Raw genomic sequence first — 17,305 nt, 5'->3', positions numbered from 1 at the left:
GTCCCTGCATTACCTAGTTGTTAATTTTTTTAATGAAACCCTAAAATTAAAGGAAAACAAAATAAAAAATGTGCAAATAGACATCTTTGTAGAGTAAAAAATTCTGATCCAAGTTTAACTCCAATCCAGGAACAGGTGCTCATTCTTAAATATCTGACTCCAGGAAACCACCCCCTGCCATGTCAACTCTTGAGTGTCCCTCTCATTGTTTTCTCTGACTCTTGCCCTTCCTTATCTCCTGAGATAAAGATGGAATCTTATTGCAGTATTGTCCACTCTGATATATTATCCACTCTCTGATATTTTTGAGGAGAGGAAGGGAAGTAAGAAACTCTCTCTAAATTCCTTACTTGCATTCTTGTAGTATAAGGTATTTTAAATATACCGTAAGCATTATACAATTCTCAGTGACGTCTCATTTAAGCCACATAATAATTGGTAGAATACTGAGCGTAGCACAGTGTTTATGTGAAAACCTAGTCATTTATTAGTTTAAAAAATGTAACATTGAGATACAGTATTAGAGTAATCCATTTCCTAACTTTAACATTTATTTTAGGGTGCATGATGCCTGGCTGTCAAAACACTTTGGAGTAGACCGAAAATCACAAACCATGCCAGCTCTCCGAAACAGATCAGGAATAATGCAGGCCCGGCTTCAGCATCTTAGTAGCCTGGAAAGTTCATTTACACTTAATCACAGTAAGTGCAGAATGTGGGTAGGGTACCCATTTGAAACAGATGTTAATACTATTTAACCTAAATCACCAGTACAGCTGGACATCATTTCACATCTCAGTTTCTGTACAGTCATTTCATCATATGTGAATATAATATCAAATATGCATGCATTGTTTTTAGCAATTTTAGTTAATAGTGAGTTCTTAGTTTAATATGAAGGAAATTAATTTTCTCATTGAATTATTATTCTTGTATTATTTTACATTCAATATCTTTTATCCATACTTTAATGTAAATAATGACATTTGAATATAATAGTATATATAATATTTGTTTAGAGTGACTGTTGTTCATTCAGTGATTATTAAGGGATTGCCCATGCTGAGCTGTCTGCAGAGGTCAGAGCACTGTAAATACTATTTTGACAAAGACGTATTTCACACAGGTTGAAATATTGACAAGTTCAGTAGGAAGCTAGAGGGTTATATACATGAAAGCTATTCTCTGAAAGCAAATCTTAATAAAAAGTCAAAGAGTGAGACAATGTTCATTACCAGACAGTCCTTTAGAGGTTGCATAAGAGGAAGCATGCAGAACTGGCTCTGCCATGAGGACTAATCATAAACACAAATGTCTTGAGCAGATGGATGCTGAGCTGCTAGACTCAGGACCTTTCAAAAAAAATGGGAGTGGTACAGCCTTCAGCTTTGCTCTTTGTCTCTTGTAACAATGTATTGAAGCTGTGTCTTTCAGTTGGCCCAGATGCTTTGTTTTCCTTCTGATTTAGAAACAAGTCTCACACCATTGGCGTCATCGAAAACATCAGGCCATAGGGAACCCCTGTACATAACATAGCTGCTTTTCTATGAGTTTCTCATTTTTGCCCATATAATTAGCAGCACAGCCTAAAATGCCTCCCACGTTATTTCTTAGGTACATACCTAGATCATCACTCACATCTTGTTTACAAGGAAGTAGGCACCTATTTATTTGTTACAGAGCTGCTGATACAGAGCTGAAGTAAAAAATAGCAGAATTGATTAACCCAGATGGTATTTGATTAAGGAGTAAATACAGCAAAACTCATTAAGTCTGCAGGTACTGAGAGCCTGGTGTCTTTTTGCTTGTCTCTCTCTCTGAGTCTTTGGGAGAGAAAATCATTCAAAACTGTTATGTGAATCCCTGTGTCATACAGTTTTAATTTCCTTTTTTTTTTTTTTTTTTTAAATCTCAGGTTCTACAACAACTGAAGCAAACATTTTCCATCAGGCACTTCTTGAAGGAAATACTGCTATGGAAGTTTCCCTAACAGTATAGATACCATATCATTTTTCACTCAGTGTTTCAAGGTAAAAATGAAAAGTTAGAATTTAGTCAGTATCATTGCAAAGAAAATACACAAAAATTAACTAGGCAGATGAAGCTTAGTACAGTAGAAGAGCCCCCAGTAAGAAGTCAGGAAACTTGGGTGGCAGACCTAGTGTGACCTCAAGAAATTATCGAGACTCATCCTTAAAATGAGAGAGTTGGACTGTTAATAATTTGTTCCTTATTCTCCTTCTCTGTTATTTTTGTGTTTAAAAACAGGGTTTTTTTCATACTTTTATGAAAATATCCAGTCATTTTTAGCCCAAATTATGATTGAGTCCGTTTATCCAAATACCTGGTGAAATAGGTGTCTTGTGAAGCCAGAAGATGTCCAGGCAGGCTGGCTGGCTGGCTTCCCTTGTCAGGTGCTTATTGGTTTTACTCAGATGCTTGCCTCTCAGTAGAAATCATCATTGCTATGACTAAAAAATAGAAGAAGAAATTGAAAGCAGTTATCTTGCAGGATTGTTGAAGGTGTACAATGAGATCATGGATGTTAGAGAGCTTTGAATAAACACTATATAACTATGTGCATTGCTTAGTTGCTCAGTCGTGTCTGATTCTTTGGGACCACATAGACTGTAGCCCAACAGGCTCCTCTGTCCCTGGGATTCTCCAGGCAAGAATGCTGCAGTGGGTTGCCATTTCCTCCTCCAGGGGATCTTCTCAACTGAGAGGTTGAACCCAGGTTTCCTGAATTGCAGGAGGTTTCTTTACTCGCTGAGCTACCAGGGGAGCCCATATAATCATAATGTGAGGTAACAGTAGCAGGAGAAGTCAAAAGTGAAAACTCTTGCTGGCTTTTCATCTGAGTTACACAGATATTTTTTTCTTTTCTTTCCCCTTCTCAAAGTAATTCAGTTAATTGCTCAGGCCTCCAGATTTACTATGGAAACCAGGACTGTGCTTTCAAAGAGGCTTATAAGGGAAAACTAAATTAGATACTAATCAGAAATAAGCTACAGTATCTTTATATGAAGTATTAACTTTGTTCTGATTAAAATGCAACCCAAATTCATTTTTTATTATGCCAGTAAATCAGACATTTGGTTTCATGGTTTGCATTGTATTTCTTCCTCCTGTTCAGACATTTTTTATTTATGTAACATACATCTCTTGGTAGATGACAGGCACTATCCTAAGTGATTTAGAAATATTAGCTCATTTTTTATTGTGGACTGGAGGTAGAAAAGGGAACTGCAGATGGGCACCACAGATCTTTTTGAGATGATGGGAATGACTAGATTGTAATAAATGGACAACTCCGTAAATTTACTAGAAGTAATTGAATGATAAATTTAAAATAGGTAAATCTTGTTGTATGTAAATTAAACCTCAATCAGAATAAAAGTACAAATGAGAACTGACCTTTAATTCTCACACTAGCTTCGCGATGTAGATGCTGTTATTTTTCCCATTAAAATTTTTTTTTTTACTTACGTAGCTCCATGGGTCTTAGTTGCAGCACAGGGTCTTTGATCTTCTCGGGATGCAGGATCTTTTCACTGTGGCATGCAAACTCTTAGTTGCAGCATGTGGGATCTAGTTGCTTGACTATGGTTTGAACCTAGGCCCCTCACAATGCCAGTGCGGAGTCTTAACCAATGGACCGCCAGGGAAGTCTCTGTTTTTCCCATTTTAAAGTCAGAGAAGTGAAGCTCACAGGGAGCTTAATGTCATATAGCTAGATGGTAGCAGATCAGGATTCAGATCTTGCCAATTATCATGAGCCCATGCTTCTAAACACTATCCCATTTTTAAAAAAAAGTAGACTATGAAAATAGCCAGAAAGATGGAGCACCATTCCGGGATTCTGTCTATCATCGTTACCAATAAATCTGTTACAAGTTGCATATTGTTTTGTTTTTTTTTTTTTTTTAGATCTCATTCTAATTTTTTTTTTAATTAAAGGATAATTGCTTTACAGACAGAGAAGGCAATGGCACCCCACTCCAATACTCTTGCCTGGAAAATCCCATGGATGGAGGAGCCTGGTAGGCTGCAGTCCATGGGGCCGCTAAAAGTCAGTGACGACTGAAGGACTTCACTTTCAGTATTCACTTTCATGCATTGGATGAGGAAATGGCAACCCACTCCAGTTTTCTTGCCTGGAGAATCCCAGGGATGGGGGAGCTTGGTGGGCTGCCGTCTATGGAGTCACACAGAGTTGGACACGACTGAAGCAACCTAGCAGCAGCAGCGGCTTTACAGATTTTTGTCATTTTCTATCAAACTTCAACATGAATCAGCCATAGGTATACATATATCCCCTCCCTTTAGAAACTCCCTCCCATTTCCCACCCCATCCCACCCCTCTAGGTTGATACAGAGCCCCTGTTTGAGTTTCCTGAGACAACAGCAAATTCCTGTTGGCTGTCTTCTTTAGATATGGTAATGTACGTTTCCGTGTTACTCTCATACATCTCACCCTATCCTCCCCTCCTCCCAGATCCATAAGTCTATTCTCCTTGTCTGTTTCTCCATGCTGCCCTGCAAATAAATTTTTCAGTATCATTTTTCTAGATTCTGTATATATGTGTCAGTATACGATATTTATCTTTCTTTTTTTGACTTACTTCACTCTGTGTAATAGGGTCTAGGTTCATCCACCTCATCAGAGCTGACTCAAATGTGTTGCTTTTTATGGCTGAGTAATATTCCATTGTGTATATGTACGACAACTTCTTTATCCATTCATCTGTCGATGGACATCTAGGTTGCTTCCATGTTCTAGGTATTGTAAAGAGTGCTGCAGTGGACAATGGGATACATGCATTTTTTTCAGTTTTGGTTTCCTCAGGGTATATGCCTAAGAGTGGGACTGCTGGGTCATATGGCAGTTTTATTTCTAGTTTTTAAAGGAATCTCCATATCGTCTGCCATAGTGGCTGTATCAATCTACATTCCCGCCAACAGTGCAAGGGCATTCCCTTTTCTCCACATGCTCTCCGGCATTCATTGTTTGTAGACTTTTTGATGATGGCCATTCTGACCGGTATGAGGTGATACCTCATTGTAGTTTTGATTTGCATTTCTCTAATAATGAGCAATGTTGAGTATCTTTTCATGTGTTTGTTAGCCATCTGTATGTCTTCTTTGGAGAAATGTCTGTTTTGCTCTTTTCCCCACTTTTTGATTGGGTTGTTTGTTTTTCTGGTATTGAGTTGTATGCGCTACTTGTATATTTTGGAAATTAATCCTGTGTCTGTTGTTTTATTTGCTATTTTTTTCTCCCATTCTGAGGGTTGTCTTTTCACCTTCCTTATAGTACCCTTTGCTGTGCAAAGGCTTTTAAGTTTAATCAGGTCCCACTTGTTTACTTTTGTTTTTATTTCCAGTACTCTAGGAGGTGGGTCATAAAGGATCTGGCTTTGATTTATGTCATCGAGTGTTCTGCCTATGTTTTCCTCTAAGAGTTGTATAGTTTCTGGCCTTACATTTAGGTCTTTAATCCATTTTGAGTTTATCTTTGTGTGTGCTGTTAGGAAGTGTTCTAATTTCATTCTTTTACATGTAGCTGTTCAATTTTCCCAGCACCATTCATTGAAGAGGCTGTCTCTGCCATTGTATATTCTTGCCTCCTTTGTCAGAAATAAGATACCCATAGGTGCATGGGTTTATTTCTGGGATTTCTATCTTGTTCCATTGGTCTATATTTCTGTTTTTCTACCAGTAACATACTGTCTCGATGACTGCAGCTTTGTAATATAATTTGAAATCAGGAAAGTTGATGCCTCCAATTCTGTTCTTCTTTCTCAGTATTGCTTTGGCTATTCAGGGTGTTATGTGTTTCCATAGGAATGGTGAAATATTTTGTTCTAGTTCTGTGAAAAGTGCCATTGGTCATTTGATAGGGATCACACTGAATCTATAGATTGCATTTGGTAGTATAGTCATTTTCACAATATTGATTCCTCCTTCCCAGGAACATGGAATATCCTTCCATCTGTTTATGTCGTCTTTGATTTCTTTCATCAGTGTCTTATAATTTTCTGTGTACAGTTCTTTTGCTTCCTTAGGTAGTTTATTCCTAGATATTTAATTCTTTCTGTTGCAATGGTGAATGGGATTAATTCCTTAATTTCTTTTTCTGATTTTTCGTTGTTAGTATATAGAAATGCAAGTGATTTCTGAGTACTGATTTTGTATCCTGCAACTTTGCTAAATTCACTTATTAGGTCTATTAATTTTCTGATAGTATCTTTCGGGTTTTCTATCTACATTATCATGTCATCTGCAAACAGTGAGAGCTTTACTTCTTCTTTTCCATCTGGATTCCTTTTATTTCTTTTTCTTCTGTGACTGCTGTAGCTACGACTTCCAAAACTATGTTGACTAGTGGTGAATTTGTTCCTCATCTTAGGGGGAATGTTTTCAGTTTTTCACCATTGAGAATGATGTTTACTGTAGTTTTATCTTATATGACCTTGAAAAGAAGAGAAGTGAAAAACAAAGGAGAAAAGGAAAGATATAAACTTCTGAATGCAGAGTTCCAAAGAATAGCAAGAAGAGATAAGAAAGGCTTCTTCAGCGATCAATGCAAAGAAATAGAGGAAAACAACAGAATGGGAAAGACTAGAGATCTCTTCAAGAAAATCAGAGATACCAAAGGAATATTTCATGCAAAGATGGGCTCGATAAAGGACATAAACGATATGGACCTAACAGAAGCAGAAGATATTAAGAAGAGATGGCAAGAATACACAGAAGAACTGTACAAAAAAGATCTTCATGACCCAGATAATCACGATGGTGTGATCACTGACTTAGCACCAGACATCCTGGAATGTGAAGTCAAGTGGGCCTTAGAAAGCATCACTACGAACAAAGCTAGTGGAGGTGACAGAATTCCAGTTGAGCTATTCCAAATTCTGAAAGATGATGCTGTGAAAGTGCTACACTCAATATGCCAGCAAATTTGGAAAACTCAGCAGTGGCCACAGGACTGGAAAAGGTCAGTTTTCATTCCAATCCCAAAGAAAAGCAATGCCAAAGAATGCTCAAACTACTGCACAATTGCACTCATCTCACACGCTAGTAAAGTAATGCTCAAAATTCTCCAAGCCAGGCTTCAGCAATACGTGAAACGTGAACTTCCTGATGTTCAAGCTGGTTTTAGAAAAGGCAGAGGAACCAGAGATCAAATTGCCAACATCTGCTGGATCATGGAAAAAGCAAGAGAGTTCCAGAAAAGCATCTATTTCTGCATTATTGACTATGCCAAAGCCTTTGACTGTGTGGATCACAATAAACTGTGGAAAATTCTGAAAGAGATGGAAATAGCAGACCACCTGATCTGCTTCTTGAGAAATTTGTATGCAGGTCAGGAAGCAACAGTTAGAACTGGACATGGAACTACAGACTGGTTCCAAATAGGAAAAGGAGTACGTCAAGGCTGTATATTGTCACCCTGCTTATTTAACTTATATGCAGCGTACATCATGAGAAACACTGGACTGGAAGAAACACAAGCTGGAATCAAGATTGCCGGGAGAAATATCAATAACCTCAGATGTGCAGATGACACCACCCTTATGGCAGAAAGTGAAGAGAAACTAAAAAGCCTCTTGATAAAAGTGAAAGAGGAGAGTGAAAATGTAGGCTTAAAGCTCAACATTCAGGAAACGAAGATCATGGCATCCAGTCCCACCACTTCATGGGAAATAGATGGGGAAACAGTGGAAACAGTGTCAGACTTCATTTTTCTGGGCTCCAAAATCACTGCAGATGGTGACTGCAGCCATGAAATTAAAAGACGCTTACTCCTTGGAAGGCAAGTTATGACCAACCTAGATAGCATATTAAAAAGCAGAGAAATTATTTTGCCAACAAATCTAGTCAAGGCTATGGTTTTTCCTGTGGTCATGTATGGATGTGAGAGTTGGACTGTGAAGAAGGCTGAGCGCCAAAGAATTGATGCTTTTGAACTGTTGGAGAAGACTCTTGAGAGTCCCTTGGACTGCAAGGAGATCCAACCAGTCCATTCTGAAGGAGATCAGCCCTGGGATTTCTTTGGAAGGAATGATGCTAAAGCTGAAACTCCAGTACTTTGGCCACCTCATGTGAAGAGTTGACTCACTGGAAAAGACTCTGATGCTGGGAGGGATTGGGGGCAAGAGGAGAAGGGGATGACAGAGGATGAGATGGCTGGATGGCATCACTAAATCAATGGACGTGAGTCTGAGTGAACTCCGGGAGTTGGTGATGGACAGGGAGGCCTGGCGTGCTGCGATTCATGGGGTCGCAAAGAGTCGGACACGACTGAGCGACTCTCTGATCTGATCTGATTTGATGTTGAGGTAGGTTCATTCTATGCCCATTTTTCTAAGAGTTTTAATCATAAATGGGTGCTGAATTTTGTCAAAGGGTTTTTCTGCATCTATTCAGATTATACAGTTTCTATCTTTCCATTGGTTAATATGGCGTATCACATTAATTCATTTGCCTATGTTGATGAATCCTTGCATCCCTGGAATAAACCCAACTTCATCATGGTCTATGAGCTTTTTAATGTGTTATTGAATTCTGTTTGCTAAAATTTTGTTGAGGATTTTTGAATCTATGTTCATCAGTGTTATTGGCCTGTCGTTTTCTTTTTTGGTGTTGTCTTTGGTTTTGGTATCATGGTGATGGTGGCCTCATAGAATGAGTTTGGAAGTGTTCCTTTTCTGCAAGTGTTTTTTTTGTTTTTTTTCTCTGCAAGTTTTTGAAAGAGTTTTACAAAGATAAACATTAGCTCTTCTCTAAATGTTTGATAGAGTTCTCCTGTGAAGCCATCAGGTCCTGGGCTTTTGTTTTTTGGGAGATTTTTGATCACATTTTCAATTTCAGTGCTTGTAATTGGGCTGTTCATAATATCTCTTTCTTCCTGGTTCAGTCATGGAAGACTGAACTTTTCTATGAATCTGTCCTTTTCTTCCAGTTTATCCATTTTATTGCCATATACTTGTTTGTAATAGTCTCTTATAATCCTTTGTATTTCTGCATCATGTGTTGTAACCTCTGCATTTATAACTTTGTTGATTTGATTCTTCTCTCTTTTTTTCTTAATGAGTCTGGCTAAGGGTTTGTCAATTTTGTTGATCTTCTCAAAGAACCAGCTTTTCGTTTTATTAATCCTTATTATTGTTTCTTTCCTTTCTTTTTCATTTATTTCTGCTCAGATCTTTTGATTTCTTTCCTTCTACTAATTTTCAGTTTTTTTGTTCTTTTTCCAGTTGTTTTAGGTGTAAAGTTAGGTTGTCTGTTCAATGTTTTTCTTGTTTCTTGAGGTAGGATTGTATTGTTATCAACTTCCCTCTTAGAACTGCTTTTGCTGCATCCCGTTTTGAGTTGTCGTGTTTTCATTGTCATTTTTTTCTGAAATTTTTTGATTTCCCTTTTGATTTCTTCAGTAACCTGTTGGTTCTTTAGAAACATGTTGTTCAATCTCCAGCTGTTTGTGTTTCTTACAGTTTTTTTCTTGTGAAATAACCTCATCTCATCTCATAGCGTGGTCAGAAAAGATGCTTGATATTATTTCAATTTTCTTAAATTTACTGAGGTTTCATTTGTGACCCGAGATGTGGTCAAATCCTGGAGAATATTCCATGTGCACTTGAGAAAAAGGTGTATTCTGCATTTGGATGGAATGTCCTGAAGATATCAATGAGACCCATTTCATCTAATGTATCATTTAAGACTTGTGTTTCATTATTAATTTTCTGTTTTGATGATCTGTCCATTGGTGTGAGTGGGGTGTTAGTCTCCTACTATTATTGTGTTACTGTCAAATTCTCCTTTTCTGTCCGTTAGTGCTTATCTTATGTATTGAGGTGCTCCTATGTTGGGTGCATAGATGTTTACAATTGTTATGTCTTCCTGTTGGATTGATCCCTTGATCATTATGTAGTGTCCTTCCTTATCTCTTGTAATATTCTTTATCCTAAGGTCTACTTTGTCTAATATGAGGATTGCTACCCCAGCTTTCTTTTGCTTTCCATTTCCATGGAATATATTTTTCCATCCTCTCACTTTCAGTCTATATGTGTCTTTAGGTGTGAAGTGGGTTTCTTGTAGACAGCATATACATGAGTCTTGTTTTTGTATCCATTCGGCTAGTCTGTCTTTTGGTTGGAGCATTTAAATCGTTTGCACTTAAAGTAATTATTGATATATTCCTAACGCCGTTGTCTTAATTGTTTGGGGTTTGTTTTTGTAGATCTTTTTCTTCTCGTGTATTTCCTGAGTATATAGTCCCTGTAACATTTGTTGTAAAGCTGGTTTGATGGTACTGAATTCTCTTAACTTTTGCTTGTTTGAAAAGTTTTTGATTTCTCCATTAATTTTGAATGAGATCCTTGCCAGGTAGAGTAATCTTGGTTGTAGATTTTTCCATTTCATTACTACCGGGGTCCAGCCCCCATTGGATCCAGGGATTCTCTCAGGATGATGGCATTGGCAATAAGGAAAGTAAAGAGAGAAAGAGGCTTGATCTTCTTTGGTTTACACAGAAAGCCAATAAAGTTCCTGACATGGAACTTGCTCTGTTCACAGAGGCCGCAGGTGCCCTTTCAGAGGGGTGAGGATGCAGGATGCCCTCTCCCTGGTGAAGACACAGGGCGCCTTCCCGATCGGGTCTTAGAAGCCCAGGCGAAAAAGTGAACAGAGAGCCCTTGTGCTCCAAGTAGTCATCCGGAAAGAAGAACAGAGAGAGAAAAGGAGAGAAAAGGACAAAAAGAATGACATGGGGAGACCAAGCTCTGATGAAGCCGGGTCTGCAGTTTTATTTTGAAAAGCAGCTTTTATACCCTAAGTTACACATTTCCAGAAGTGAAAGATACAAAGTCATGCAGAGTCAGCTCAACATTACATCAGTTTCACCTTTATCAAAACCAGGACATTTTCTGCATAGCTTTTCATAAACAAGGGTCTTATGTTGTGTACATCATCTTCTGGCCCTGTGGCCTGTTAACATTTTGTAAGTCTTTCTTGATAAAGGTTGGTCACCCAGAAAACCTGCTTTCCCTTTATCTTTCCAGTCTGCAGTCTGCCTCAGGAAACAGAGCTACATTCTTATGGATCAAGGGTGCAGTGGGTTACAACAAAGAAAGAACTTACTAACTCAAGGGTTTTATGTTGCTAATGCCAAGGCTACTGCTTGTTTTTCTTGCATACCAACTATACTTGCTAATGCACTCCCAGACGCACATTGGGTAAAGGACAAGGAAACTCGGTAGCAAACATTGGCTCAACAATGCAGTATTATTCTAATAAAGCTTTTTTATTGCTCGAAGGTTATGCTTGGGGTGTTGTGAACAATCATGTGTGTTAGTTGCAACAGTGTGGATAAACCTGCCGTAACAGAGGGGTTAAAGTAAAAATGCTCCTTTCAAGTCCAGGAGACTTATTAACTAGAGCCCTAAGTTGATTTTTTTTTTTTCTCAGAGAAAGGTGGTCAGGGATAGCCCCCTGTAAATGTCATAAGAGTTGGTGAAAGGCATAATATAACAAACAGTAGACAGACAGATTTTGGTTTCGGGGTCGATGCTCGAGCAGGTCCAGGGAGTCCCTCAAGTCCTGTTCTGCCTTTGCCTGCCAGGTCCTCTCCACATGGCCTTTGTCCTGGGTGGGATCTCCCGTGGTGGCTCCCGGCACAGTACTTTAAATATATTGTGCCATTCCCTTCTGGCCTGCACAGTTTCTGCTGAAAGATCAGCTGTTAAACTTATGGAGTTTCCCTGTATGTTACTTGTTGCTTCTCCCTTGCTGCTTTTAATATTCTTTCTTTGTGTTTAGTCTTTGTTAGTTTGATTCGTATGTGTCTTGGCATGTTTCTCCTTGGGTTTATCCTGTATGGGACTCTTTGCACCTCTTGGACTTGATTGGCCATTTCCTTTTCCATGTTGTGGAAAGTTTCAATTATAATCTTTTAACAACTTTTCTCATACCCTTTCTTTTTCTCTTCTTCTGGGACCCCCATAATTCTAATGTTGGTGCATTTAATATTGTCCCAGAGGTCTCTGAGACTATCCTCAGTTCTTTTCATTCTTTTTACTTTAATCTGCTCTTCATCAGTTATTTCCACCTCTTTATCTTCCAGCTAACTGATCCCTTCTTCTGCTTCAGATATTCTGCTATTAATTCCTTCTAGAGTATTTTTAATTTCAGTAATTGTGTCGTTTGTCTTTGTATATTTATTCTTTAATTCTTCTAGGTCTTTGTTAGTTGATTCTTGCATTTTCTCCATTCTATTCTCAAGGTTTTTGATCATCTTTAGTATCATTATTCTGAATTCTTTTTCAGGTAGTTTGCCTATTTCCTCTTCGTTTATTTGGACTTTCTGTGTTTCTAGTTTGTTCCTTCATCTGTGCATTTTTTCTCTGCCTTTTCATTATTTTCTCTTCACCTTATGGTGTTTGAGGTCTCCTTTTCCCAGGCTTCAAGGTTGAGTTCTTTCTTCCTTTTGGTCTGCCCTCCTAAAGTTGGTCCAGTGGTTTGTGTAATCTTCATATAGGTTGAAATTTGTGCTGAGTATTTTTTTGTTTGTTTGTTTGTTTTTCCTTTCTTGGGCAAGGCTGAATGAGGTTGGAATCCTGCTGCTGCTGATTTGGTTTGTAGTTTTGTTTTGTTTGTGGGGATGAAGCACCCTGCACAGGGTGTTACTAGTGTTGGGTGATGCTGGGTCTTGTATTCAAGTGCTTTCCTTTGTGGGATTTCTCACCATTTGATACTACCTAGGGTTAGTTCTCTGGTCGTCTAGGGCCTTGGAGTCACTGCTCCCACTCCAAAGGCTCAGGACTTGATGTCTGGTAAGGAGTGAAGATTTCACAAGTGATTTGTTATGGCATTCAGTTCAGTTCAGTCGCTCAGTCGTGTCCGACTCTTTGCAACCCCATGAATCCCAGCACACAAGGCTTCCCTGTCCATCACCAACTCCCGGAGTTCACTCAGACTCACGTCCATTGATTTAGTGATGCCATCCAGCCATCTCATCCTCTGTCATCCCCTTCTCCTCCTGCCCCCAACCCCTCCCAGCATCAGAGTCTTTTCCATTGAGTCAACTCTTCGCATGAGGTGGCCAAAGTACTGGAGTTTCAGCTTTAGCATCATTCCTTCCAAAGAAATCCCAGGGCTGATCTCCTTCAGAATGGACTGGTTGGATCTCCTTGCAGCTCAAGGGACTCTCAAGAGTCTTCTCCAACACCACAGTTCAAAAGCATCAATTCTTCGGCACTCAGCTTCCTTCACAGTCTAACTCTCACAGCCATACATGACCACTGGAAAGACCATAGCCTTGACTAGACGAACCTTTGTTGGCAAAGTAATGTCTCTGCTTTTCAATATGCTGTCTAGGTTGGTCATAACTTTTCTTCCAAGGAGTAAGCGTCTTTTAATTTCATGGCTGCAGTCACCATCTGCAGTGATTTTGGAGCCCCAAAAAATAAAGTCTGACACTGTTCCCACTGTTTCCCCATCTATTTCCCATGAAGTGATGGGACCAGATGCCATGATCTTCGTTTCCTGAATGTTGAGCTTTAAGCCTACATTTTCACTCTCCTCTTTCACTTTCATCAAGAGGCTTTTTAGTTCCTCTTCACTTTCTGCCATAAGGGTGGTGTCATCTGCATATATGAGGTTATTGATATTTCTCCCAGCAATCTTGATTCCTGCTTGTGCTTCTTCCAGCCCAGCGTTTCTCATGATGTACTCTGCATAGAAGTTAAATAAGCAGGTTATGGAATTAAGTGAGATAAAACAAATATCCAAGAATGAGCAACCAAAGATGAAACTCAGACAAATTGCAGTTACAAAATGAGGCAAATATTAATTAAAACAATGGAATATACACATATATACCCATAAGCAAAATCAAAACAGTCCAACGAAAACAAAGTACAATAGATTGACCCGTCCAACAAAGGAAATCAAAAATTTATGTACCAGTGAAGAAAAAAACTGGAGCACATGTACACCCTTGGCTGATTCATGTTAATGTATGGCAAAACAACTACAATATTTTAAAGTAATTAGCCTCCAAGTGAAATAAATAAATTTTAAAAATAAATAAATAAAAATAGCTTTAAAAAATTAAAAAGAAAATACTAACTAAAGCAAAAACTGCAAAACAAAACTAAAGCAAGCTTCCAAGTGGGGAATAACCAATGAAAACAAAACTAACACATATGTTGAGAGGGAAGGAATGAAAGACTAGATATACAAAATTAAATAGAGGTAAATAAAGAAGTTTTATATACATTAAAGATTAACTGCAAAGGGAGAAGAACTTTAGGAAAAGCAAATAAAGGAATAATTTTAGGAAAAACAATAATAGGTTTAAAAAATTAAAATTAAAGAATAAAGAAGAGAAAAGGAAGAGGAAAGGGAAAAAAAAAAAAGGAAAACTTCACAGGACTGCAAAAGCCCAACATAGAAGCAAAGGTGTTTTATAACAACAAAAGGTGTTATTAAAAAAAAAAAAAAAAAAACAAACCTCAAACGTTTAATTAGATTTCATAGTGCCAATAAAATCAATAACTACAACATTGGGGGAAGGAATAAAAAAGGAAAAGAAAAGAAAAAAATCCAAAAGAAACTCCAGAACAATTCAAAACATAAGAATAATAAATGTTTCTCTTGAGCCACTGCTGTCAGAGTCCTTTTCCTTGCTGGGAGTCACAGTCCACCTCACCTCCCTAGGGTGCCCCCAACACCGTGCTGGTCTCTGGACCTGCTGTGGAGGTAGCTCAGATTCTAATCTGGTCCTACTCCTGTGTGTTCTTGCCTCCAGTGTACACAGCTATCAGAACTAGTGCATTTTTTTTTTTTTTTTTTGCGGGAGCTCTTATTTTCCTTTTATATATTCTGTAGACACAGAGTCTGCCAAGTTGATTGTGTGGATTTAGTCTGCAGCTTGTAGAGCTGGTGGGAAGGTTTTGGCTCAGCCCGGGGTTTCAATTGTGATTTTATTTCCACCTCTGCCTGTGGGTCATCCACTGGGGTTTGCTCCTGAGGCTGCCCTGGAGGATTTGGGTTCTGCCCCAGTGATGGCCAGTTGTGGAGGTAGTACAGCTGCTTGGGTTGCAGGGGTTCTGGAAGCACCAGGTACTCAGGGGAGTTGGTGGCTAGGGCAGCAGGAAATATAGTGCTCTAGAAGGATATGGCAACCAGTATTAGCCAATACACTCCAATATTCTTGTCTGGAGAATCCCCCGACAGAGAAGCCTGGTAGGCCACCTACCACAGGGTTGCAAAGAGCTGGAAACAACTGAAGTGATCCCACATGCATAGACGGAAGACTTTTTTTTTTTTGCTTGTGGTAGATCTGCCCCAGTGAGGGTTGAGCGTGAAGGAAATGCAGCTACTTGGGTTGCGGGGACCCTGGTGGCGCCAAGGGTGCAAGGACATGGACTGTCTCAGCCGCAGAATTTATGGCCCTATCAGAGTCTTTTTTTCAAGCCTCTGGTAGCTAGTGATCAGAAGGCCTCTTTGGCTCTTCTTTCTCCATAGATCTGCCCATTCAGGCACTTAGAGGGCCCCCTTGCCTGTGGTCCTTCTCTGTTGTTCCACACATCAGCACATAGAGGGCCCCCCTGGCTGGGGTCTTATTCTATAGATTGGTGTGTCAGGCACTTAAAGGGGCACCCTGGGTGGGGTCCTACTCTGTAGTTCTGTGCATCAGGCACCTGATGGGCCAGCCTCTCTATTGTTCCGCAGCTGATCCGGGCCTGTAGGGAGAGAGGCTATTTGATGGCTCCACCCACTATGCATGACTCAGCAGTATCACCTTGCTTCCATGGCTCCCTGGCTTTCCTCCACAGGCATTTCACACCACAGTCTCCTCGCTCACATCCCCTTGGTCCATCTCTCTGCAGTCAACAGCAGCCCTCACCCTGGGAATGCTCCATAATCTCTACGCTCCAGCTCCCAGCTGCTTAGCCTTCTAGGGGACTGCGTCCTTGTCCGGGGTACGTATGGCTGCAGCAAGGACTGTCTGATTCTCATTCCATTTAGGCTGTCATACATTAGCTGTTTCACCCTCAGCATGAAATGTTTCTCCTCTGACTCAGACAATTGCCCCGATGTGGGGATCAGACCCCTGCTTCAGTTCCCCCCATCTGCCAAGGGCATGTCCAGTCTTAGTAACATTCCTGTTTCTCCCCCTAGTTCCTTCGTCCTACTGAGTTTTTGCATGGTTCTATATATTCTTTTCTGCTGGTCAGGTACTCCTGTTGACTCTGAGCTGGTGTTCTGCATGCACTTCTGTATCTGAAGGTGTATTCCTGATGTATCCATGGAGGGAGATGTACTCCTAGTCCACCTACTCCTCCGCCATCTTGTTCTCCACTCGAACTATCATTTCTTAAAATGTAATGGCTATTCAACTGATATGATGATGATGATGATGATAGTGAGCTTGAGATTCTTCATACACATGGCTAGGGGAAGATTTCTTTGGTTGTTTTGAAGCTGACCAGATCAGGTTCAGAGGATGTCCTGATGCTCATTGCCTTTGTAGGAGTCCATATGGGATGAAGAAGCACTGTGGGAAGAGTCCATTGGTAGCCAGCACGTTTTGGGTCTGCTTGATAATCGAGTCCAAGCTCACTCTGCTTGCCACAAGACAGGTCAGTGAATCTGAAAAATGATGTGTTGAGGCAAGGAAAATACTTTAATTGGGAAGCCAACAGACAAAAAGATAGCAGGATAGTGCCTCAAAATAACCATCTTCTATTTTGGTGTTTGTTTTTACTTATGGCCAAGTTGTAACCTGCTAATTTGTTTCTTAAGGTGTAGGAGAGCAAGGCTGGAGACATTAACAATGCATTTTTTTCTAAACACAAAGGATCACAAACCAATGGATATTTCTCTACAAATCCTAGCTTCTTTTATAGCTCTATTTTAGTAAGTTTACAAAGCTGTGCAATCATTACGATCCAGTCATCCCATCATCTCCAAAAGATCTTTGGTGCCCATCTGCAGTCCCCCTTTCCTCGTCCAGTCCCACAATAAAAAAGTGAGTTAATATTTGTAAAGCACTTAGGATAGTACCTGTCATCTACCAAGAGTTGTGTGTTAAATAAAAAAGAGTATCTGAATAGGAGGAAGGAATACAGTGCAAACTTTGAAATCAAATATCTTATTTACTGGCATAATAAAAAATGAATTGGGGTTGCACATTAGTCCGAACATATTTAATACTTCATAAAGAGATTCTGCAGCCTATTTCTGATTAGTATCTAAGGAACCTTCAAGCAGTTTGTGTAGTCTTTCAATT

The 17,305-nt window shown here is 39.5% G+C and overlaps 1 protein-coding gene and 1 long non-coding RNA gene across 2 annotated transcripts in view; both read left to right on the top strand.

The window, feature by feature from the left end:
• The window catches only part of LOC113887663 (dedicator of cytokinesis protein 11-like), an 82,058-nt gene that overhangs the window by 14,409 nt on the left and 50,344 nt on the right, over nucleotides 1–17,305 (top strand). The window lies entirely within an intron of this gene.
• On the top strand, nucleotides 616–4,015 carry LOC113887664. The gene is made up of 3 exons (XR_003509787.1): nucleotides 616–702; nucleotides 1,916–2,030; nucleotides 3,977–4,015. It is a non-coding gene; the product is annotated as an uncharacterized LOC113887664 (long non-coding RNA).

Source organism: Bos indicus x Bos taurus, chromosome X (assembly GCF_003369695.1).
Source record: "Bos indicus x Bos taurus breed Angus x Brahman F1 hybrid chromosome X, Bos_hybrid_MaternalHap_v2.0, whole genome shotgun sequence".
Lineage (NCBI taxonomy): Eukaryota > Metazoa > Chordata > Mammalia > Artiodactyla > Bovidae > Bos > Bos indicus x Bos taurus.
This window is presented reverse-complemented; position numbering and strand designations above follow the sequence as displayed.